The sequence below is a fragment of the Neodiprion virginianus genome, chromosome 3 (genome assembly GCF_021901495.1).
Source record: "Neodiprion virginianus isolate iyNeoVirg1 chromosome 3, iyNeoVirg1.1, whole genome shotgun sequence".
Taxonomy (NCBI): domain Eukaryota; kingdom Metazoa; phylum Arthropoda; class Insecta; order Hymenoptera; family Diprionidae; genus Neodiprion; species Neodiprion virginianus.
Genome location: NC_060879.1, coordinates 19,634,256 through 19,656,828, shown reverse-complemented (window position 1 = coordinate 19,656,828; position 22,573 = coordinate 19,634,256). Strand labels below are relative to the sequence as shown.

Genomic DNA, 22,573 nt, shown 5'->3' with positions numbered 1-22,573 from the left:
AACTTTCTCAGACATGAATCATTCCTTCATTTTTGACAATTTCCATCAATCATTTTTTTTTTTTTTTAACAACAACAATTTATATTATATCGCAGCAATTACTCTCGAGTATTGAAAACTTAGTGGTATACTATCAGAACTAGCAAAAAAATATGTTGAAAAGTTCTCTAAATATATAAAAAAATGATGTATTCAAGGTATTTAAAAATTACCACTATGACTCAAATGTTTAAAAATACCTCAAACTTTCTTTAATAACCGAATTTTATCGGCTGCAGGCTACTTATTATTAATTTCGAATAGTTTCATTAGGAGTTGGATAAATTTCAATTAAAGTGACTAGAAGTTACTTGAAGTTGTTTAAAATCACGTCAAGTCCTAAAGTCAGGTGTACACCCAACTTCAAAAGTGGTTACTCCGATCGAATCGCTGTTATTGATTTAAAAAAATTCATGTCAATTTTGTTTTTTTTTTTGTTTTTGTCGACAAACTAGTCAAATTTCAACGATGTCACAAGATTCATTTACAAAATATCGTTGCGGTAAAAAGCATATTCACTTTATGCACCGACTTCGGCTGTCAATTTTTATACACCTACACGGAGATTAAATGCGTTTTCGCACAATATAATTAGCTGGTTGTTAATACGAGAGCTCTCAGGATCGTAATACGGGCGAATATATTGGAGTCGAGTTGAGCGGACTCTGATCCGCGTTCACTCGGGTGGACGAGACGCGAAGGTTCGCCATGACTTGCCCGGGTTGACACGCTGGAATCCGGTTCGATTATTTTTTAATTTTAATCGGGTCGGTGGCCGGCGTTGTCATCGGTAATTAATTGAAGCAACAAAAACACCCCTTATACTCTTACTCCGCTTCACGTATATAATAATGCAGTTTCCAGACGCATTGCGCTGCACGGTATCGCTTTTATTCGGATACGCGTAGTAACCGCAGCCGCGATTCCTCCGTTTTTTACAAGTTATACTCCGATCGTGTCGGATTTCTGAGGATATTATTGAAAATTTTGTAACCGATGTCATTCGGATATGGTGGGAAAAATTTGTGAAAGATTTGTGCGAGTTTTGATCTTTTTTTTTTTATTATATATACATTCTTCATTTGATACGGGTGGAGGCTCCCAAAATGACGTACCTATATAATGTGTGAAATTTTTTGTAGTTCAGGATGTCGCAAATTCTACTTCAACCAACTTACAATTAGTATAATAATTTCTTAAACATGGTAAAATACGAATCTGATTCAACGATGCTCGCATTGTACGACAAAAATCTAGTCTCCAAATTTCATAAAATTACTAAATCGTTTTTGCTAATTTTCACTCACAAATCCCCATATAATAATCGAACAACCTTGGGACGTGAAAATGCCTCAAAGATTTTCAAATCCTCCGAATGCCTTTCGAACGCAAACTCCCGGATACACCGAAATTTCAAATCTCAAGAAATGGAACCGTTCAGTCGCAAACACCTGACCTCTCAAAGGTGTCTTGAAACTTTCTCACAAAGGTTCAAAGGCCTGAATAATTTCCTTCTCTATTATACGACACGGTTTTCCGAGCTATCCATGTCCTGCGCAGTCGGATCGCGTGGGAACGAAAATCGTGCGAGCCTATAAGCATCACCCACCATGACCGTAGCTACACAATACATATGCCGATGCCGATGCCGACGCAACGGACACGCGCGCACCAAAAACTCCGAGATGCTGATTTATGCTGATGCGGTCATCTCCGAACCGGCGTATGTACTCCACCTATATCCATACACGATTATGCGCGTCGCGCGACGATCGCCTTTTTTTTTCACCGTGTCCTATTTACGCGTTTCGTGCGTGCGACGCGGTGCATGCGCAGTATAAATTTAGGCGCGTATGTATATATATATATATATATATATATAGGTGTTCCGCGAGATGACGACTTAAGTACGACGCTAAGGCGTAATAACCATAACTCTCTCCTTCTTCTTCTTCCCCGGTTTTTTTTTTTCCTTTTTTTGTTTTTTCTCCCTCTTAGGTCTTTTTATCGCTCTTTTTCCACTCTCTCCTTCTCACTCTTCGTAGATTCTCCCTCTCCGTCCCTCTCTACTCTATACTATTCACTCTTCGTATCGCATGTTATACGCGGCTCGGTGCGCCGGCAGAACTTGTTGCGCCAGTCGGCGCCCTCCTGCAGCATAAGACTTCTTCGGCCTTACCTATATAACGCCGATACTAAAGAGTTTTTGCCCACCCTTCTTATGCCTTTCGTGAATTTACAGTGAAACCGCACGTATAAACTGGGTGTGGTGATAAACGTTGGAGGAACGGAGATGATTGAAAAATTTAAGAATTACGGACCGGCTTGTTAACAGTCGCGGTCTTGAAGCATTGGTCAAGTTTTCGTTGGTTGCTGATTTTCTTTTTGGATATGTGGAAATAATTTTTGGAATTCGTATCGCGGCTCGTTGGACTTTTCACCTTGTTTCATGGAAGAAGACGTGAAAATCTCGGGATATTTTGCGGAATTTTATTTACCCAAATCTCGTGTGAATCGACTTGGATCGATGACGTTTTTGCGGATTTAAAAAAAATTGCAAAATGTTGATGTGGTAATGAAAGATCGGTCTCCAAGTAATCCACGTTTATTAATAATTGTATAAACTGTAATTTATCTGGTTTCTTAGATACACGTACGTATAACTTGATGAAGTCTAATCGAATCAATTGAAACCTGCCTAAATGCAATGTAATCACTTTATCGTACGTCTTAGATAGGCCAAAAATTCGATTAATGTGATATAAAAATGTAACGCCATGATCATAATCATTATATCGATGAATCGAGTTACTCGTTCTACGAGTATTTTTTACCATTATTACGTACTATCAAGCTTGGAAATTTTCAATATTTTTAGTATTTATATAATTATTTTGTAAACGTTGAAACCATTTAGAAAATTTTTCCACTCCTATATCGATTTCTAAATAAGATAATAAATTCACGAACAAACTGTACGTATCAAATTATGTCTGTGTCGTTTGCCTTTCACGAATCTAACCCGTTAATCGTTTCCTCTTTTCCCTACGCGTTATCATACCTGTGTGTAAATACGTTTTTCCGAAACACTTCGTATCGTTCTCGTAGCAAAATTGGGTTTTTCTTAGCAAAATAAAAAAAAAATGAACAATTCTCTATCGCACTTTTCAGTTAAATAATATAGTTATATCTAGATCCTTGTAAGATTCAAAAAAATTTCTTGTCGCGTATTCCCACCCGTTCCCATCATTTCCAAGGCATTTATAACCTTCTTCAAGAAGATCTCGCTCAACTTTAGAGATACGTAATAACGTAGAAGAGAGACGAACGTGCTTCGTGCTGCAGCGTGCACGAGGCCTTATATATATTGGATTTACGACATCGGGGTGAATGGATATGATATTTATGTCCCTCCATTATCTAATCTATATAGTATTACATACCTGGAGGAGATTGCTTCGTATCCACAACAACGCGTATCTCTCCCTCCTCGTATTCTTCTCTCTCTCTCTCCCTCCGTCCCTCTTTCCCTCTATTCCTTTCGTATTCCGCTTCGTCTCCCCGCCGTCTGTGCACACAGTGATCTTTCGCACCGTCCTGCAGCAGGTCGCCTACGTCGTCGGCTATGGTAGGTAGCCGACGACCGGATGTCGTTCACTTTTTTTTTTAATCTTTCGGATCCCCCTCCCCTTTCCGATCCTCGTATTTCTTTGATTACTCGTTATTCTATTTCATTCGTTGATTTTTTTTTCAGTTTTTTCTCTTTCCCCCATTTCTTCTCCTCTCTTTTTATTTAATCAATTCCAAAATCGGACCTAACTGTTCTCCAAGACGACCTGTTATAAATCTCTTTCTCAGGCCGCGTTCGCCAGATAGTAGAGGACGTCTACGTACACACAAGTGTATGTTACGACGAGTCAGATTCCTGCCAGCATCCTCCAGTCGCCGCGTAACCTCAGGCTCTTTTTCAATCTCATCACATGACTCTTTCTGTCGCAGTTCCTCCAAATTCCTCCCGTACCGTCGTATCCGCCTCTTTTGTAAAACATACGTACGATCATCACGGGAACGTCCTCGTCCTGCACCAGGTGACCGCAACCGATCAAATGCAGCGTTTTCCATAGTCTGGCGGAGTTTTTTTTTTTTTTTTTTTTTCTGAAAAAAGAACTTCGAGCACGATTTTTAGAATTTTTATATGCGATTAATATTTGTTATTAATAATTTTTGTAATACTTGCACGATTTTCACGTTTTTGTGTTTACCTAAAAGTAGCCGTCTTCGTAAAGTTTTCCCCTATTTTCTCTAAAATTAACTGCCTTCGGCATTGAAAGTGAAGCCTGCGATATAATATTTTGTGCACCCATTAAACTGTTATAATTACAGCGATAGACAGTTGAACTGTAACCGAAATAGCCGTCACATAATATACCAGGGACCGTAATATCAAATTATTTTCTTGCAATGCATAAGAGAAAAATACATTGAACGCACATGGAAAAAAAGATAAAAGACAAAAATTTTTATCCCAAGATTTGTTTCAATCGTTAATTTTACAGATATTTAAAATAATCTGATTGTCGCTTCGGTGTAAGAATTATAGTTGCAGTAAAATTAATCAAATAACCGACAATTCAAAGTGACTTTAAAATACAATATTTATATACGGTTTGACAGTTACTGCATTATGTCAGTCGAATATAAAATTAGGAATCCCATGTTTTTCACACCGTGATTATATATTTCTATACATTAAAGCGATATGGGTATAATGTGACTATACTGAACATATTAAATAATGAAAGGCCCCCTAAAAATAAGCCGCCGAAGTCGTATATATTATATACAAATGCCCACATTCATACTTTTCGTAGGCTACGAATTTCAGCCATATATAAACTTTTCTGCTTTTATTTATTTGTGCTTCCTTCTTTACCTCGATGCACGTGTCAGATAATTATTTGTTTAAGCATCATAAACCAAGCGATGCTACAGCGTTTAATGCTGGGAATAAGACAAGCTCGTAACCGTGAAAGAGCGGGTTTTTTTCTTCTGATCTGTCCCCGCAGAAGCCGGCTATTCGTTTTTTTATAATAAGTCGCACGACCGTACGAGTATAGTATAAGTAAAACATGTTGTCTCAGCAATATTATCCGGGCTTCGTCTACTGGACAAATAATCATTTGTTGTTGACACACGTAATAAACGTGGAGAATCGCGAAGAAAAGGATTTCGTACCGTATAGGTATTAAGTACCTACTTTTGAGAGAAGTAAACCGTGATTACGTTTATCACGACGAATTTGGATGCCCATCGTATCACATCCGCCATTTACAAATTTGAGTCTTTTTTTTCGAAACCTAGCGAAGGTACCGACTTGTGATCGACTCGCCTCAATTTCGAACCACTGTCCAGATTTGATGCGGTAAAAGTTACCACCCTGCTAGGAATTCTCCAAACATTGTTCGTGGCTTGTGACAAGTTCGCGCCTGCACGAAAAGCCGAAGAGTCAGTCATCCAAGGGTCCGTCGCTGTATCGAAAAGCTGTCTGCGACACGCGTGTAAGCGAGGAGTTGAATCGCGTTGAGTCGAGTTGACTTGGTTTGTTGTTTGTCAGTGAAAGTTGTATATCGCTGATATCCCGTGGGCGATCGAGTTTACATGTCGCGGCTTGCACACCGCCGTATAGTCGTGATCGAGTCGCGTGGATGGTGCATGTACCATATAGGTGTAGTACACCTACGTTGTGGAAGGAATATTAAACTGCGGAAATAGCGACGTGATTTGTAACCCAGGAATTCGACGCGAGTAGTCTTACACAGATGCTGTGTCTGTGAATATATACGCGTACCCGATTATAAGCTCTTTTTCACCGTGAGCATGCAAACTTAATCTTGGAATGATTCATTCAATCGTACAAGGTTGAGACGCGTTCGTGTCAAGAAACTCGCGGGAGTTCTCTCCGCCGAGTCACTATTCGGTTCTGTATATAAGTAGGTACAACATTTCGTTCTCGACACCTAACCATCCATCGCGGATCAAGGTGAGCATGAAAACTTGTAAAATGATGGGAAATCCGAATGAGACAGCCCATTTGTGTGTAGTCTGCAGTAACAGTTGGGACCGAATTTTGTACGTTGTTAGGAATATTAGATAACGTTGTAATGGAAAAAAGTGTACGCTTGACATAGATAAAAAGACATAAGGACCTTCGTAGTACTATGGAATATTTAGGGAGAAAAGTATGGGTAAGAGGAAGAGCTCGCTTTGTGAAATCATTGATCACTTTTACAAACCTGCAATTGCCATCAAAAATCACTCCAAGTTATCGAAGACACGTGAATTCCAATGTGCGAATTCGATATTGGATGAAATTAATGGGTAAATCTACATGGGATCACATCAATTTACTTTTATGATATCGTGATCAGTTGTCTGTGTTCAATCACTGTAAATTGTATACATCTCACGGGAAATAACCGGCTTACCTGATTGTAAGAAAAGAGTTAGGAACGATACCGTGCCATGCTGTGTAAAATGATCTGAAGTTCATAGGACCCCGTGTAGGCGACAGTGAGAATCGGTATCGAATGAACTTGTGTTCGAAAGTAGTTTCGAAAAAAGCGGATTTCCGGAAGGGAATAAGACTGCTGAATTTGACTGTTGCTGATTGAACGTCGTCATTCGGTATCGTGTGAAAGTGAACGTTCGAAAATTAGTAGATTTGTCAATGGAACGAAAATGGAATGGAATGACCGACAAATAGTGGTACGAAATGGAAAGGAATGGCTGTGTTAGGCCACGTTTAGACACGCAACGCGATTCTAACGGGCTAAGCTGGTCGCTTTCAGGCCGTCGGACTTTGGATTGATCCCACTCTGACTCTCCTGAACTGCGGTCCAGCACGCGTGAAAGTCGAACTTACACAGAACCTGCTGTAACGTAGGTGTTTGAAGAGAGAGGAACAGATGACACTCGTCTTCCTACGTACGCGCATACCAGCTTCATGAATGAATGAACGAAGGAAGGAAGGAAGGAAGGAAGGAAGGAAGGAAGGAAGGAAGGAAGGAAGGAAGGAAGGAAGGAAGGAAGGAAGAAAGAAAAAAAGCTAGGATAGCTGTTCTATTCTCTAGCGTTTCGATGCGTTAGGAATGGACTGGTACATGCATCCATGCCTTCCTTATTAGCTGTTTTCACCGGTGCTGTATCACCTTCCAGTGTAAAGATTTCACACCGATCATCGGACGTTTTTTGAACCCGGCGTCTCTTTCGGACTTGACACTCTTCCTGAAAACACTGGACTTTACAGATTGTGTGTTTCTCTGCAGAAACGCTCAGTTATTCGGGAACAAAATGTGGCATGTTCATTCTAGGGTGTCCGTTATTTACCAATTTGGTTTTTGACTTTGCGGCGCCCCTAAAATTTCTAGTTCGTGACCTAAAAAAAATATCAGACCCATATAAGCCCTTAATATTGATATTTAATTGTGCCACAAAGACGATACATTTCCCATTTAAATAACGTGGGGTTTTGGCACGTTTTACAATTAATTTTTTTGTCTCTGTGCCAGTTCATGTATGGCAATGGCAAACAAGTATTTTTGTAGAAAATTAAACGCTCTACAAAAACTTTCTCTCAACTTTTTTCGATAAATTTACTTGCTGAAAAGTTATTTAAGCTCAAAGCTAAACTAAAAATAATTTCTTCGTTTTTTTTTATTTGACCGAAAAATTGTCATTATTTGTGTAAAAATTAATTGTTTATTGCAAAAAATATCTCGTTTCAACTGTATTCTAAGTAAAATTAGTGTTAAATATTCCGATAACCAGAAGATTTAATTTTCAATCTGAGTTACTGTTGAATCAACACTAACTAAGCACGAAGATCAAAAACAGTATGTCATTCAAATTGTAAGTGAATATAAAAAGAAATTTCCAAATGTCACTAAGAAATGTTTAATAAAATAAATTGTGTTCGTTAATATGTTAAACATTTATAAATCCTGTCACATGTTTTCAAATAAATTGCAAAATTTTAAGAGTAACTCAGAATGTATATTAAATTTTCTGGTTATCGGAATATTTAACACTAATTTTACTTATAATACAGTTGAAATCGGATACTTTTTGCAATAAACAATTAATTTTTACATAAATAATGACATTTTTCGGTCAAAATAGAAAAAGAAAACGAAGAAATTATTTTTAGTTCAACTTTGAGCTTAAATAACTTTTCAGCAAGTAAATTTATCGAAAAAAGTTAAGAGAAAGTTTTTGTAGAGCGTTCAATTTTCTACAAAAATACTTGTTTGCCATTGCCATACATGAACTGGCATAGAAACAAAAAAATTAATTGTAAAACGTGCCAAAAACCCCATGTTATTTAAATGGGAAATGTATCGTCTTTGTGGCACAATTAAATATCAATATTAAGGGCTTATATGGGTCTGATATTTTTTTTAGGTCACGAACTAAAAATTTTAGGGGCGCTGCAAAGTCAAAAACCAAATTGGTAAACAACGGACACCCTAATGTTCACACCCAATGGCGACTTTCTACAACCAAATCCTTACGAAGCTATACAAGCAGTCTGTATTGGCACTAGGAACATGCCGATGCTGATTATGAGAATGACAAGGTACTCAGACCAAACTGTCGACATTGTCGACACTTTTACAGAATTGTCGTAGGCGTCGTCGATTCATACCGCATAATCCTATTTAAAGTAGTTTAGTGCACGTGGCTGATGACTGTGCTTACAACCCGAGCTTCGTTCTATCGCGCCAAGTCCAAACTTGAAATATCAATTGGGTATCTCAACCCGCGATAAGAATAACAGGTTCAATAATGCGAGTGCACATCGCGGATGCCCGTATGTCGCGTTAGTGTTAGGCACTTTGTATATCACGTTTCTATTCCTCTCCTCCGGGGCAGTTTCATCGTCGACACAACACGCAACTGTCTGCGGTCGTAAATTTAACCACGAGGCGTATATCTCTGCGGAACCAGCACGATGAAGCTGGGACGTCAGGCAAACTGTGCGCCGTATCGTTTGCCATGGGAATTAAGGGTGTCCCGTGGGCAGTCATGCGGTTCTGTACGGCTGCTGGATAGTTTCGTCATGCGAAGATCAACGCGCTGTCCGACCAGCCGCTGACGCTGCTCTTCGCATCGGCTAGATGAATGATGAACAGACTCTGCCTTCGACCTGGACTCGTGCACGCTTATGGTTCCTCATACATCGCTTGTGTGCACACCGCCATGCTGCACCCTGATACGATTTACGATCTTATGCATGCGCGCACGCGCATATAAACGAAACAGTTATCGCTCCCTTTTATCGCTCTTATCGCCTCACTCCGAACACCTTCTGCCGGCTGCTCTACGCCCCGCGTACAGCTGTCGGTTCTGCATTATTATGTACGTACCACACTGCGTATCTCGTTGGTATACACCGATGACTTCATCTATATTTACCGGGCATGATGCTTCGGTGATACGATACGGAATTTGGTTTGTCGGGTGCCATTGCTTAGTGGCGGACAGTCTTGGGGACTCGGCATTTGGGGTGCATGGACTCAAGCCAAGTAACACTGTCTGTATGTAATCCATCGGAGAGTGTTGGATCAATTGTTACGATGTCCAAGCAGAGAAACAGCTTGTAGGAAATAACTTTTACTTTGATTTTGTGTGGTTCCAAAGCAGGGTGTTTACAGGCTGTGTTCTAAAATGAACCTAGAATTACGCTAGGATGATTGCATTTTTTTCTAGTTCTAGTCTAAGCCTCCACGCAACTTTACTCCGCATCTTCTTCTCCCCAAATCCGTCCCTTATACCTAGAAATTTTTATACCTGCAGTTTCTCTTCCTCGCCTTCATTCTCAAGTACCTTTCCGCGAACTCCGACCTTCCACCCCCGACGTCCTTCTACCAATCAGCTCCGTACAAGCTGACTGATTCACAATCCTCTGGAAATTTTAGTACAACAGCCATCATGCGATCATCGTCGCAAATAAAATCTTACGATTTTTAATGATATCTAAGGTCTTGGTAAATTGAATAACCGATAAAAGAAGATGGGTTATATGTGATGCAAGAGAAATGTAGTTGAAGTTTTTGGTGCAAGACGTAAACAAGTCCATAAAGAACGACGAATGTTATAGACTTGTCACTTATCGTCTTAAACTTTTTCTCTCACATACTTGTAATGACGGATAAAAAGTAACCGCTGTTGGATAAAGTAGCGCAAAGAACAAGCGCGCGTGCCTTTACACACAACTTGAACGTACGATGCAACGATATGGCGAAACATCTCCTTTCCTTGCGGTGGAAAATGGAATACAAAATTTGTTACTCCGTGCACGACGCGTGATAACGGGCTTCGCAATCACTGCTGACTACTTTTCGACGACTCCAAATATACCGTACATAGAGAAAATCATTAAGCTGGACTGAAATTATCACAATGATATATTTTAATGTAACGGTATTCATCACTTGACAGTTCTCAATGTTGAAACACTATAATTCGCGTTAATGAAAGAGTTGGGCAACGTTACTTTGCACCGCGAACGGTAAAATCCAGTGCGCGGCCATCAAATGACCGAACCGTTTAACTCTGAATCCGTAACCCGCGATTAGTCGCATATGAAAATGGACTTTGTTTCCGTCCTGACGGTTTATACGCGTGGTTCGTTCGGTGAGGTCTCGTGCTTACCTTAACATTTTCACGTTCTCTGGCATATGAGTTTCAACACTGTGTGGCATTTGTTATTCAATTCGCAAACAAGTTCAGGGAAGGTAATTCGCTGTTGAGGAAACGGGAACAGCTGACGATGAGAGCTCGAGAAGAGTGCTGGACTGGTTCGGAAGGAAGAGGGAAGAATGCTGGCAAGCGGCAGGACGGACAGGAGACAAGGCATAGACTTCGGTGAACAGCTGCGTGACTACTCCCAGCAGCAACTTGAGACCATCCCGTAACTTCCTTCTTCTTGTATCCTATGTTCCGCCGGCGCTATTATGTCCTCCGTGCCCATTTATTTTTAGAGGAAACGAGATACAAGTATATAATGGTATAGTTGGTTCGTTCTTACGTGTAAATATCCCACCACCTAGGCTCTCGCTTCTTGCGCGTATACACCGCACGCTTTTACCTTACACCCACGCACTTTTGACCCAGCCACGCTGTATGACCCGCCGCCAGTCTTCGGCAGGCTTCTCCTTCTCCCATCTTCTTCTTTTTCTTCTTCTTGGTAATTATCTATAACTAGAAGAGAAATGTGAAAAGTGATCAATAAACATTTTTATCGGTGGTACAAAAAAACTCAGGCTTGTTAGACGAAGGGTATGTATAAATATATGTAAGTATATGTATGCATGAATTTTATTACCGTCATAAATTTTCTGCACAGTATCAAACATTGCTGGTAGAAGATTGACGGACGAACCGTTCTATGCTCCTTTATACAGTGTACAGCTATTAGGGAGTTCTGTGAATCTGAGAAACTACGGGGTGATCGGAATAGCCTGATGATAATATTGAGACTGACAGGGTGACGGGGGTATAATTTCTCCCGAAATTATAACAATAACGGAAAGATATATTTTATTTAAAAAGCTTACGAGTGCGAGAGCGAAAGATAAAATTTATCATTCGACTGACTGGTGGTGGAAGACTGTCTGCACTTGTATTTTGCAAGAGAAAACGCAGGCATCGCCTGGGCCGCGTACAAGAGTGGCGTGGCACCGTAGAATGCCAGATGTACGGGAGAAACCCTTAGCCTGCAAAGACTTGGCGATGCCTGACGTGGATACTAGAGTGAAGAATTTCTGCGGACCAAAAGTGAAACTTTCGTAAAAATGTAGAAAATATTTTAAAACTAGGGTTGGTGGTTAGTGGCCGAGACGCCACAATATTAAGATACAGTGAAACCATGTTTGTACTCTTGGGGACAATGAATCCAAGACGGCTAATTTTTTACACCGGACAGTTGTGTTGGCAACACGAAGAGACCTACACCGCCATAGTCGGCCGACCAACAAAAGCAATCTCAATAAACATAACGTAACCCATGACCGTCGAATCTAACCTCTAAGAATACCGCGAGGGTAATGAATTGTTGGATTGACATGTCACTGGATTAAACTTAACCCTTCGAGAACGCACCTATTTTTTCGATTATGAAAAACACTCTGGGTAAAAATGACCCAGTCCCGTTTTTGATGTGTTGCCATTTCAAATGCACGAGTCCGATCTACTTGAGAAAATTCAGGGGTATACTTACACTATCTTACAATGTGATAGTGAAGTTTAAAAGTATAATATAAGTGGAAGTTACAAATCTAAACAACAAATAAACTGGAAAAAAGTGAATTTTTTTTTAAGAATTACTGTTTTAGAAGACAAAGGTATATAGGTTTGAATGTTCTCGAAAGGTTAACTTAGCACACGCTGTAATGAAATGTTTTCATTAAGAATATTAGTCGATTTCGCTTGGAGCGAATGAAATGACAAGATGATATCAATAAAACTAGTGAAAATCGTAAACTGTTCATTTTCCAATAACAAAAGTTCGAAATATTTAGGTATTTCACTTTTACGTTATTCTCACTTCCTTCGATAAACGTCTAACTGAAGTTTTACCGTATTATCAGGGAAATAGGAAGGTTCCCTCAGAGTATCTAAAAGACTAGAACACGTTGCCACGTCACGGCTTGTGAAATGTCTCTTAGACGTACTGTGATTTCTATCTGTTCATCGATACTTCAAAGTTCATACATAGAGAAAAATAACCAGATGTGGTAACCGATTAACCAGGCAATTGTTATCCGATGCGTCGAGAATATTTGACATTAGTACAAGTCGTTAATATTGAAGTCGACATTCTTTGGCCAGAAAACAAATTCAATGGTTGACATATCCGGTATAACAACTCAGCGTTCTGCAAAATTGATACCTGGAGAATTAATGGTATGTACTTGTAATAAATGGGAAACAGAGTAAATTGGCATTGCACGGAAAAGAGGGTCCAGTGAAAGTTTAGCTGCAGAGATTTCGATTGCCAGATGAGGTTTTGTAAATCTCGCGCGTTTATATAGCGACCTATTTAAACATCGGTTGTGGTATAAAATGTATTGATAAATTTTGACACTGCTACAGAAATAACAGTCAAGTATACAAAGAAAAAACGAAAGAAAATTGTTTTCCTTTAATTAGTCTCCGTTTTAGGTGTCGCTATTTTCTTTGTCGCTGTAACTACGAATGAAAAAAAGTTGCCCGAGACGTATTCACCCGTTCGCTTCGTTGAATAAACCGATTATTTTTCCTCCCTCCGTAAATCGCGTGACAAGCGTAGTTGAGATCGATTTTAACGAACCGAAGATCACCCTCGTTTCCGGTAGTCTCGTCTTCTTTGGTCTCTTACAGATCACGCCGCTAGTTCTTTATGTTCATGTATTTATCTTCGCAGTTATTTTTGTACCGAGCACCATAAATGCATTCGCGGCGTCTCGGTGTGCCAACCATTTAGTGATACTTTCAGTCCAAGATAACATGGATTCGGTGACTGGAATAACAATTACAATGGCTAAATGCAGGCAGGCATGACGATGACAACGGTGTGTATCTAAGTAAGTAACTACGTTCAATTTACAACCATAGCTTCGGGGCGCGCTGAATGCATCAAGTATCTTATGCGAGGAACGCACGTGTCCCACTGCACGATGTACGGGCGATTCGTTCAAACGACTTTTGAACTCTCCGACGTTTCGTTAAGGCTTGGGTTATACGCAGCTTTACGTACCTACTGTGTTTTAAACCTCGTTTCCATACAGCCTACATGTTTAAATTCACATTGATACGGTGTAGAATCGGGAGTGTATGTTCATAGAATAATTGATAATTGTTTTTATACCATTTTCGGAACTGGAGTAACGAGTCAATCTTGACCGAATTTTGACACAGTTGCTGGTAAAAACGTGCTGTGGTTTTATAAAACTCTCGATTCCCGAGACTGAGGAGAAAAAAAAGAGAGACAGGGTAGCGGAATATTTCCCGAGATCAACGAAACCAATTTTGTCAATTAACACAGATCGGTGAAATCTGTTGAAATTATTTGGAAACTTGAATAATCTATGAAATTTTTTAGACGATTATAATCATTGATTATCGTAGATTTTCTCGAGTTTTGAGTCGAAACTTATTGCGTGTGTTTTGGGGAAATATTTGAAATGTCAAAAGAAAGGAAACGATTGAATAACGAAAACCCAATTCAGATCATCTTCTGAAATCTCTCGGTATTATTTTAATTCCCTAAAAATTTGAATATTACCGAGACGTCATGCGAAATCTTGTAAAATCATTTTCAGTTTTACAAAGTTATTTGCAATCCCTTTAACAAACGATCACCAACTTTTCAACCAAGCCATTTTAACAAATTGTTCATTTGCATTGCATTCGTGGCGTTTGGCAAATTGTTATGCAACATTTTCCGCGGTAGGTACATACTTCACACGCATCGACATACATCGCAGTTGTTGAAGGGCTTGAGTATGATTCAAAGCTCTTTCTTCCACACGAGCGAACCGCCCTGCGTGGGAGTAATTGAATCTGACCATAGCTGGCGTGAAGCCTCTTTCGTGCCCGCGAGTACTTCCGTTCGAGAAGAATAACCGTATAAATCACCAACCACGCAATCAATTCGTATTATACTTCCGTCGTCATTCCTGAAACTTCCATATATGTATGTCAATGTATTAAGCTCGCTTGCGCCGATTTCCGTTTCCGGATTCGTCGCCGCAGTGCGTATGAAAGCGTACAAGTGGCGCCTGGAAGTTCGAAAACATGTACTGACAACGGTAAAGTAAACTTCTTCTTCTTCTTCTTTTTTTTTTTTTATTTTTCTTTCATATCGTACGACAAGGAAGGAAAGATGGCGATTGCGACGGGTGTGAAGTTTGGCAATCACACGAGTTGCGATTGCCAAGTTTTGGCCCGAGTCACACATGATAGTTTTTACATCAACCGAATGAAAAGTGGTGGACTGCGCATGCGCGAACCTATCTTTACGACACTCATTGTGAGATGAAATTGGCTACTTTCGACCCGCTAAACTGCGGCGGAAAGCCCGGATTGTCATGCAAGTGTGATGAAAATTGTTTTACATGATTGGAAAAAAAAAAAAACACTGATCAGTTCAATGGTATCATTGTTGATTCGTGCAGAAATGCCATTTGGTATTTGATTTAACGAAAAGTGTAAAATAGTTGGAAGAGTTATTTCGCGACTTTAACTATTACAATCTAATTTCTGATCGATTCAAATAATTAGATTGAATTTTTACCCATGCTGATCTGCACAGGGAAAACAAGTCTCCGTACACTGATTGTAAGAAAAATTTCATTCGTTATGGTAACTAGAAAAATTCAGTAAGACAGGTATCGTTAGAAAAAACTGTTTGAATATTGTTGGGATTACGAAAAACGATTCGTCAGTCGCCTGCAGTCCATTTTTCAATAGTGATCTCAGAATCTCCATTTGTTGGTTTGTCTCCTCAGTGCCCAAGATCGGGAAAGAAAAATTCTAAGAACTAATTCTTCTCCGAAAGACCCGAAACATTTGATCGTTCATTCATCCGTCCCCATAACCAATTCGTGTATAAAAAAAAAAAATTCCTGTAGTCATTAGGCACGTTGTATAAAATTAGCATTTGAGAATGTTATACCTTGATTACGCATTGACGGTTACATTTGTGATTCGTCCTGAGAAATTTTTTATGAGGTTGAGATCATATATCGGTATGTGCAATGCGTCAACCCAGAGTATTGGTCATAATTATGTAAACCGGTACATTTTTTTCGATCTACAAATTAGTTGAACAACACGCTCATAGCGTGGGTAAATTTTTAGCAAAACTGGTTTTCTCGAAAACTTGCGATTCTAACGGAATATATATAAATTCATTCAATTCGACAGTTTGCGAAGAGCTTGGTCCAAACATTTCTCACTCATTATCATGTACGATTAACGATAAGAAGTGAATTCAGTATACCGCATGAATCGTACTCTGTACAAAATGTGATGTAAAAAAAATTTACTATCGTACCCTCAATTGGTAAAACTCTCAGTACTGCATCGTAATACCCTCAATGATAAGCGTGGAGATAACGTGTCCTTATTGTTTACGTAATACTTGATCAAGAGGGAGGTTGGTGTACTACGAACGATGGTTTGTGTTTCAATCGGATGGCCGATCGGTTGGAATGGTTATTTATGAACATCCAAAGGTACATATTTCGGACCGGCTGGAATCCACCACCCTTTTACCTCACCCTTCACACCCAAATTCAAGGAATGTTTCGAGCCGAATACAGGAAATAATTCTGGACGAGATTCGATCGTAGATATCGAATCGAGCTGGAAGCCGATGTTATACCGACTCGAATGGAAACCTTTCGATCAGCACATTGTCAGTCTGAATCAACGATGTTACACGTGCCAATTTCTTGGTACATGTACCATTTTTTAGGGTCTCTTACCATGCACCAAGTAAATGTTGTCACCTTTCTAACATCGCTGATCTGAATAATAACTTGTGTCTTATACCGGTAAGGTTTTCTGCTTCGCTGTATTGTCACGTCCAATCACGACTTGTTTATTTTCTGGTCAGCTAAAAACTTGTCGTATAGTTTAAGCCATGTTTTGGTCCAACTTTCTATCCTCTGTCTCTTCATCAAAGAAAATTTTCAGTCACCTGAAGTACAATTAAAGATTTCAGTCAGATGTACGATTCAATCTAAGTTAATGGTCGACTTATATACGGTCAAATTGAATTTTAGGATTAATCCAAGTTTTTGAACATCCTAAAGTTAAGCTAAAGTGTTGAGTTATATTGAGGCCGACTGCAGTTTTTAATCTAGTAAAATAAATCAAAGTTTTGAATCTTAGGCTGAAGTGAACTTAAGTCTTCGATCTTATTACAAGCGTCGCATAAAGTCACAACAAAATCTTTCAAGCCGCTCGATTTGAATTGAATTTTTAACGTCGACTAAAGTTTACCTAAAATCTTGAATAATTCTTCATTGTTCTACAATAAAAATGTAACTTTGTTCGAACAGTTAGTAAGGTTATAACTTTAACTAACAATAAGGCTGATTAAATGCCTTTTTCTGGGCTAATGTGCCGCGATTCACTAACGAGTAAACAAAGTTGATAAAAATGACGGTGACTCGTAGCCTTTTGACCCGGGGATGCGACACGCGTTCAGCGACTTGGTGTTGTTCCAAGATCATTCGCTGATACGCGGTGGTTTCTATACAGTTTATAAGATCCAAGCGATGCTTACGTTCCTTGGTAAGGATGAAACTACCGCGGTTCACAGCAATCAGCTACGCTCTTGGTTATTCATTGAAATCCACGCGCGTGTTAAACCCTTAGCCTGTTTACTGTTTCTTCGCCGCGGCTAATTATCGGGTCCTTATGGTTGCCGACGCGCGGCGAGTTTGTGGATGTGCATTCACGATCATCCGCGGTTTATTGGGAAAAAACAAAATTTATAGCTGGTTTTACTATATTTAAAACGACTATAAAATGTAGTCCTTTTGTATAATAGGCTTCTCGATTACTTTCCTTTCACTATTTGAATATAATATGTTATTATTTACAAGCAGCAATATTTCAGAATACTTAATCCTTACAATTATCACAGCAAATTTGTTTATGCTAGTATTTTTTACACCTTTATAAGTGTGGCTAATCGTTCTGAAATAAATCATTACATGTATTATATATACTGGGAACTTTTTATTTTGATTTTTTTCTTCAACACCTGCCGTATTTTCTTGTCAATTAATTACGCAGGCGTGCAACGAAATCTTCCTTCAAGAAAAAAAGATTACAAATATGAAAGTTTAATATGCCGAATTGGTGTCTGCTTTCCATTTTTTTCTGTCACGAACACGTTACATGATATGATTTTTTTTTTCTTTATGTTATTGTTCGAAATTCAGAATTTGTTGTGTTTTGTTTTTGCATGTTCGAACTCATAGAAAGAGAAAATAAGATATCGGCTAACGTGGTTTTCACACCAATGCATGCGTAAAAAGTTATCCGAGTTCAACCACACTATATCGTGACAGTTTCAGGAAATTGAACACTCAATTGCGCGTGCGCCAATATTTTCATCCGTTTAGACAGGCTGGCCAACATCGCTTGCAGGTTTGCTTCGCTACGCGAACTGTCAATACGCATGGAATCGTTTCGATGTTATAATGACCTAAATGTGGATCGGATAGTCACGTTTCGACTACCTAAAATTCTCAATGCAACGTAACTCCGAATTACGAATTTTTACAGCCGTCTCACGACGAGTTGGTCAACCTGGCAAGCAGAGGAATACCTGCGCGAATCGTTTGAATCTACCAATTGAATCGGTTGATTTGGCGCATGCGCATTCGGTTATCGAGCTCCTCCCCTAAAGAAAAATATATAAACTTGGTTGTTGCGCATTATATGCGATTACCGTTGTTGCGTTCAGCCATTATCAAGTTTTTGCACTGGTACCAGCTGTACACGCGCGGTAAAAATTGAACATAACCTCAAAGCGTTATGGAACCTCGAAGGCGCGTATATGGTGGTTTAATGAGGTAGGTTCATTTATAACACTGCCATTAAATATTCCCACGGATGCGCGGCCACTGCGGGCTGCTACCGTAGGTACCTGCGAGGTCGGCGACCCTTCATCCCACCTCCCCCTCCCCCTCGGCCCTCCTCAACCTTCTCGCTTCCTCTTCAGATCCTAGGCCGAACCAACGCGCATAGATCTTGCCGATATGCTCTCGCAGGTCGATCTGTCAGTTCGCTGCAGATTAATCGCCTCCTCTTTCCGCATCGGGACAGGAAATACAACCGTTGGTTCGTTGGTTGGTTGGTTGGTTGATTGGTGGTCTGCAGGTGTATTATACACAGAGTACGTTTCGCCGTGTCGGGAGTTTCATCGGGCCATTAATATACGGGGTATCTACCGCTTGGAATTTTATGGAATGCCACGTGGTGTGAGAGAATTGAGGAATAGATCGGCGCCTCGCTTGTGTTTCGGTATTAATTTGTCAGTTCGTGACTTCATTTTCGCAGCAATTTATTTAGCTCGTCTTTTTCTTATCTGAATGTAAAGTAAGTCGAGCGTGTAAACTGGATTACTGGAATTAAGTCCTAGCCGTGTGTGTTGTAATATATTCAATTAGCTTATCTGATTTACCGTTGGAAAGGGTGTTTTAACTTTGACGCACAACGTTTTCACGAAGTCTCAGACAAGCTATCTCAAAATTTAATGCTGATTCTATTATCGGCCAGTCTTTTAAGCTTTTTCGCTTGTGTAAGATCAATGGGATATAAATTACCAATCGCTTATCCGAATTCAAAAGTTTCTCTCGTCGTTGTGATAAACTCCAGTGATTCCAGTTTACACCAAGCGTGAATTTACTCGGCTTCGAGCGCTTTCAAATCAATTACAAGTCTGACTACGGAAAATTATCCTCGATTAATTTCAGTTCAGATTTTAAGAAAATCTCAAATTCAATTTAAAACACATTTTAATCCGTGATGTTCAAATCAATTACAAATATCAATTATTCTACCAATATTAATTTCACGGATTTTTTTCTAAATCCGATTCGAGGAACGGAGCGTGTAAAGTGTATGGCATGTATATTGTAATCTATATCTACTTACGTCAAAGAGACACGTGAGGCACGCGACGCACGGACCTCAAAGCTCTGCCGGTAAAGAAGGGATCCCGGGTGAGGTCGAGGATGAGTTGGCGCCACGGCTCCTCTTCACCCCCACCCCGAAACCCATCCTGATAATGTCAACATCGTGACATCGGCGTTGCATCTTCTGTATAATCGCACACACAGCCCCAACATGCACAAGGCGCTCTACTTTTTTTTTTTTTTTTTTTTTTACAGATAAGTAGTTCCGGAAGGTCTTGTATGCATAACGTAGGCGTAGATACGTGTAGTAACCTGTTTGACTAACAATAAGGGGGCTATAAACAGTGCACGTCTATCTTTTAATGTATCCACGTAGTTTTCACAAATTTTGGGGTTATGTATATTATGATTTTGAAATTTCACGCTATATGTGCGGTGATGATAAAATACACTTGAAGATTTCGCGGGGCGTATTTTTTATAACGCAAAACGGCATTTATCTAATCTATGGGATTTAGAATTCACACGCGGTGTCGCAATTTAGGAAAATATACGGTCATGTTGGAGATTCTGTAACATACCAAGGCGATAATTAACGTCAATTTTTGTCTCCCGAGCGAAGATCTTCGTTCGAAATCTGCTGTGTCTTCGAATTTTATGACTACAAAATGTAAATATTCATTGAAATCATTGAAATTGTCTGTTTAAATCTTGAAAAAGATTTACCGGGTAATATTTATCGAGTTGTTTATTCTCTTTCTATCCTGACAAATTATTAAAACTACGAAAAATGTTTGAGAATATTTGTTATTTTTTGAAACCATTTGATGTCCGTAAAATTAGGTGAAGCCGTTGTAACTTTGAATCTGACGAACTTTAAACAAATTCATAACGGGAGAATAACAATATTTTTTGAGAAATGAAATACGTGTAATTCGTCGTACAGGATTTGAAACTCCAATACATAATATTCATTATATTCAATTTGTTTTTTCCAGAATGGATATTTTTTTAACAGATAGTCGATTTTTCGATAGCATTAGTGTAAATATTGAAAAAGCATTATTTTTACAACTACTTTTTACTGTCGTATAATTGACAGTCCCTCATCGACGTCTTACGATAGATTGAACAAAATACTTGAACGCTTGTGATGATATAACTGAAAAATATCAATTCCTACTTGACAAAATTCGAAGCACTGAATTTATCAGCAATAATTAACTGTAAAATCACAGAGTAAAAGTAAACAAGAAAAAGGAACACGAAACTCGCAATTACGTTGAGTATAATATCATTGATAGAAAGTCACTGTATTGCAATTGAAGTTTTGCATGAAATTTATAGAAAAATTTGATAACCCATCGTATTGTTTCGCTAAAATTTAAAATAAACTTTTTTATTCCCCTTCTGATCATCGCATCAATTTTTTCCACGGTACGAAGCTCCCTTAATTGCGTGTACAAACACCTCGTTGCATTAAAGCTGCAACAATAATTCTCTCGAGATGCTCACGCACGGTTTTATTACGCCACTTACTTATTATTATACGTACTATAACGCATACCTTTAATAGCTGTACTTTCATGCGAACCGAGGGATTTTTCGCTCGCGTAAATTATCATGGAAAGTAAAAAATTTCGCCCGAGTCTGCCGATCACGGTGTGTTGCGGTGCCGCGGTTCGCCCTTCGTTAACCTTTCTGGCCCTTGAGTAGGGCCGACTGGTTCCTTCTCGTTCACCTTCAGGGCGGTCCGGACGCCCGGCAGGTCCGAAGGGTCAAATTGAAATTGGGATGTAACGTGAATTTTGTGAAAAATTATTTTCAAATATTTCATCGTACCTACCGGCATGCGTTTGAAGCCGAATTATCACATGCTTCGTATAACTTACGCTGAAAAACGAAGCGGGTACTTATTTACAATAAATAAACGACCACGAGTACGCACACTGAGAAAAATTCAGTAAAACATGTATCGTTGAAAAAAACTGTTTGAATATTGTTGGAATTGCGAAAAACGAGGTACGCGTAAACATTTTGCGCTATCGTCGATTCTTTTTTGGTAATTGCAACGCAAAATCAGTTTCTGAGGTTTACTCTACTGTTTTGATTAAACAAGGGCTTAACCGTCAATTTGTCGTTGCACAAGCATTAAATTTTCGCAACAGTTGCAAGAAAATATAGCAACAGTGATCGCAATGAGAAAGAATATTAACGGATACTAGACTTTCCGGTAATAGCTAGAAAACTAATTTTCATTTTCTGCCTAGAACTACATTTCTCGATCGTGGTAAAAAATGAAAATAGTTTATTAGATAAATCAGTTGTTTAAGTTAACAACATTGTTTGAGTCAAATTTCTTTCACTAACAACTAGAATAAATATCGTCAAACGATAAATACTATTCAAATAATTGAAAAAACCCTTTTACTTACTTCCGAGTAAAATTTACCACTATCGTAAAAACGTAAATCAAATGAGGTGAATATCTTAGGGATTGAAAACCTCTCAATTGTCAAGTACAATTCGATTGTTTCAACTCTTTCAATCCCTTTCTTCCGACAATTTTGCTTCGCGTGGACTTCACCTCTGAAATATCGGGAACACACCTGCCTCTCACCGCATAAATAACGAAGGCAGGGTCTAAGGTACACATTAAATCGAGTACCTGCAGTATAACCTGTATAAAAGAATTATAAAAAGAAAGAAAGTGAAAAAATAAATAAATAAATAAAAAAAAAAAATAATAAAAAAAAATTCACAAGCACATACGTTTACTACACAAGACCGCCGACAGGAAGAATCTCGCCGAACGTAACGTGGCGTCTGTA

General features: G+C 39.1%; 1 protein-coding gene across 1 annotated transcript in view; it reads left to right on the top strand.

The window, feature by feature from the left end:
- Positions 1-22,573, top strand: part of LOC124301098 (uncharacterized) — a 48,581-nt gene that overhangs the window by 18,911 nt on the left and 7,097 nt on the right. The gene's annotated exons all lie outside the window — the stretch shown is intronic.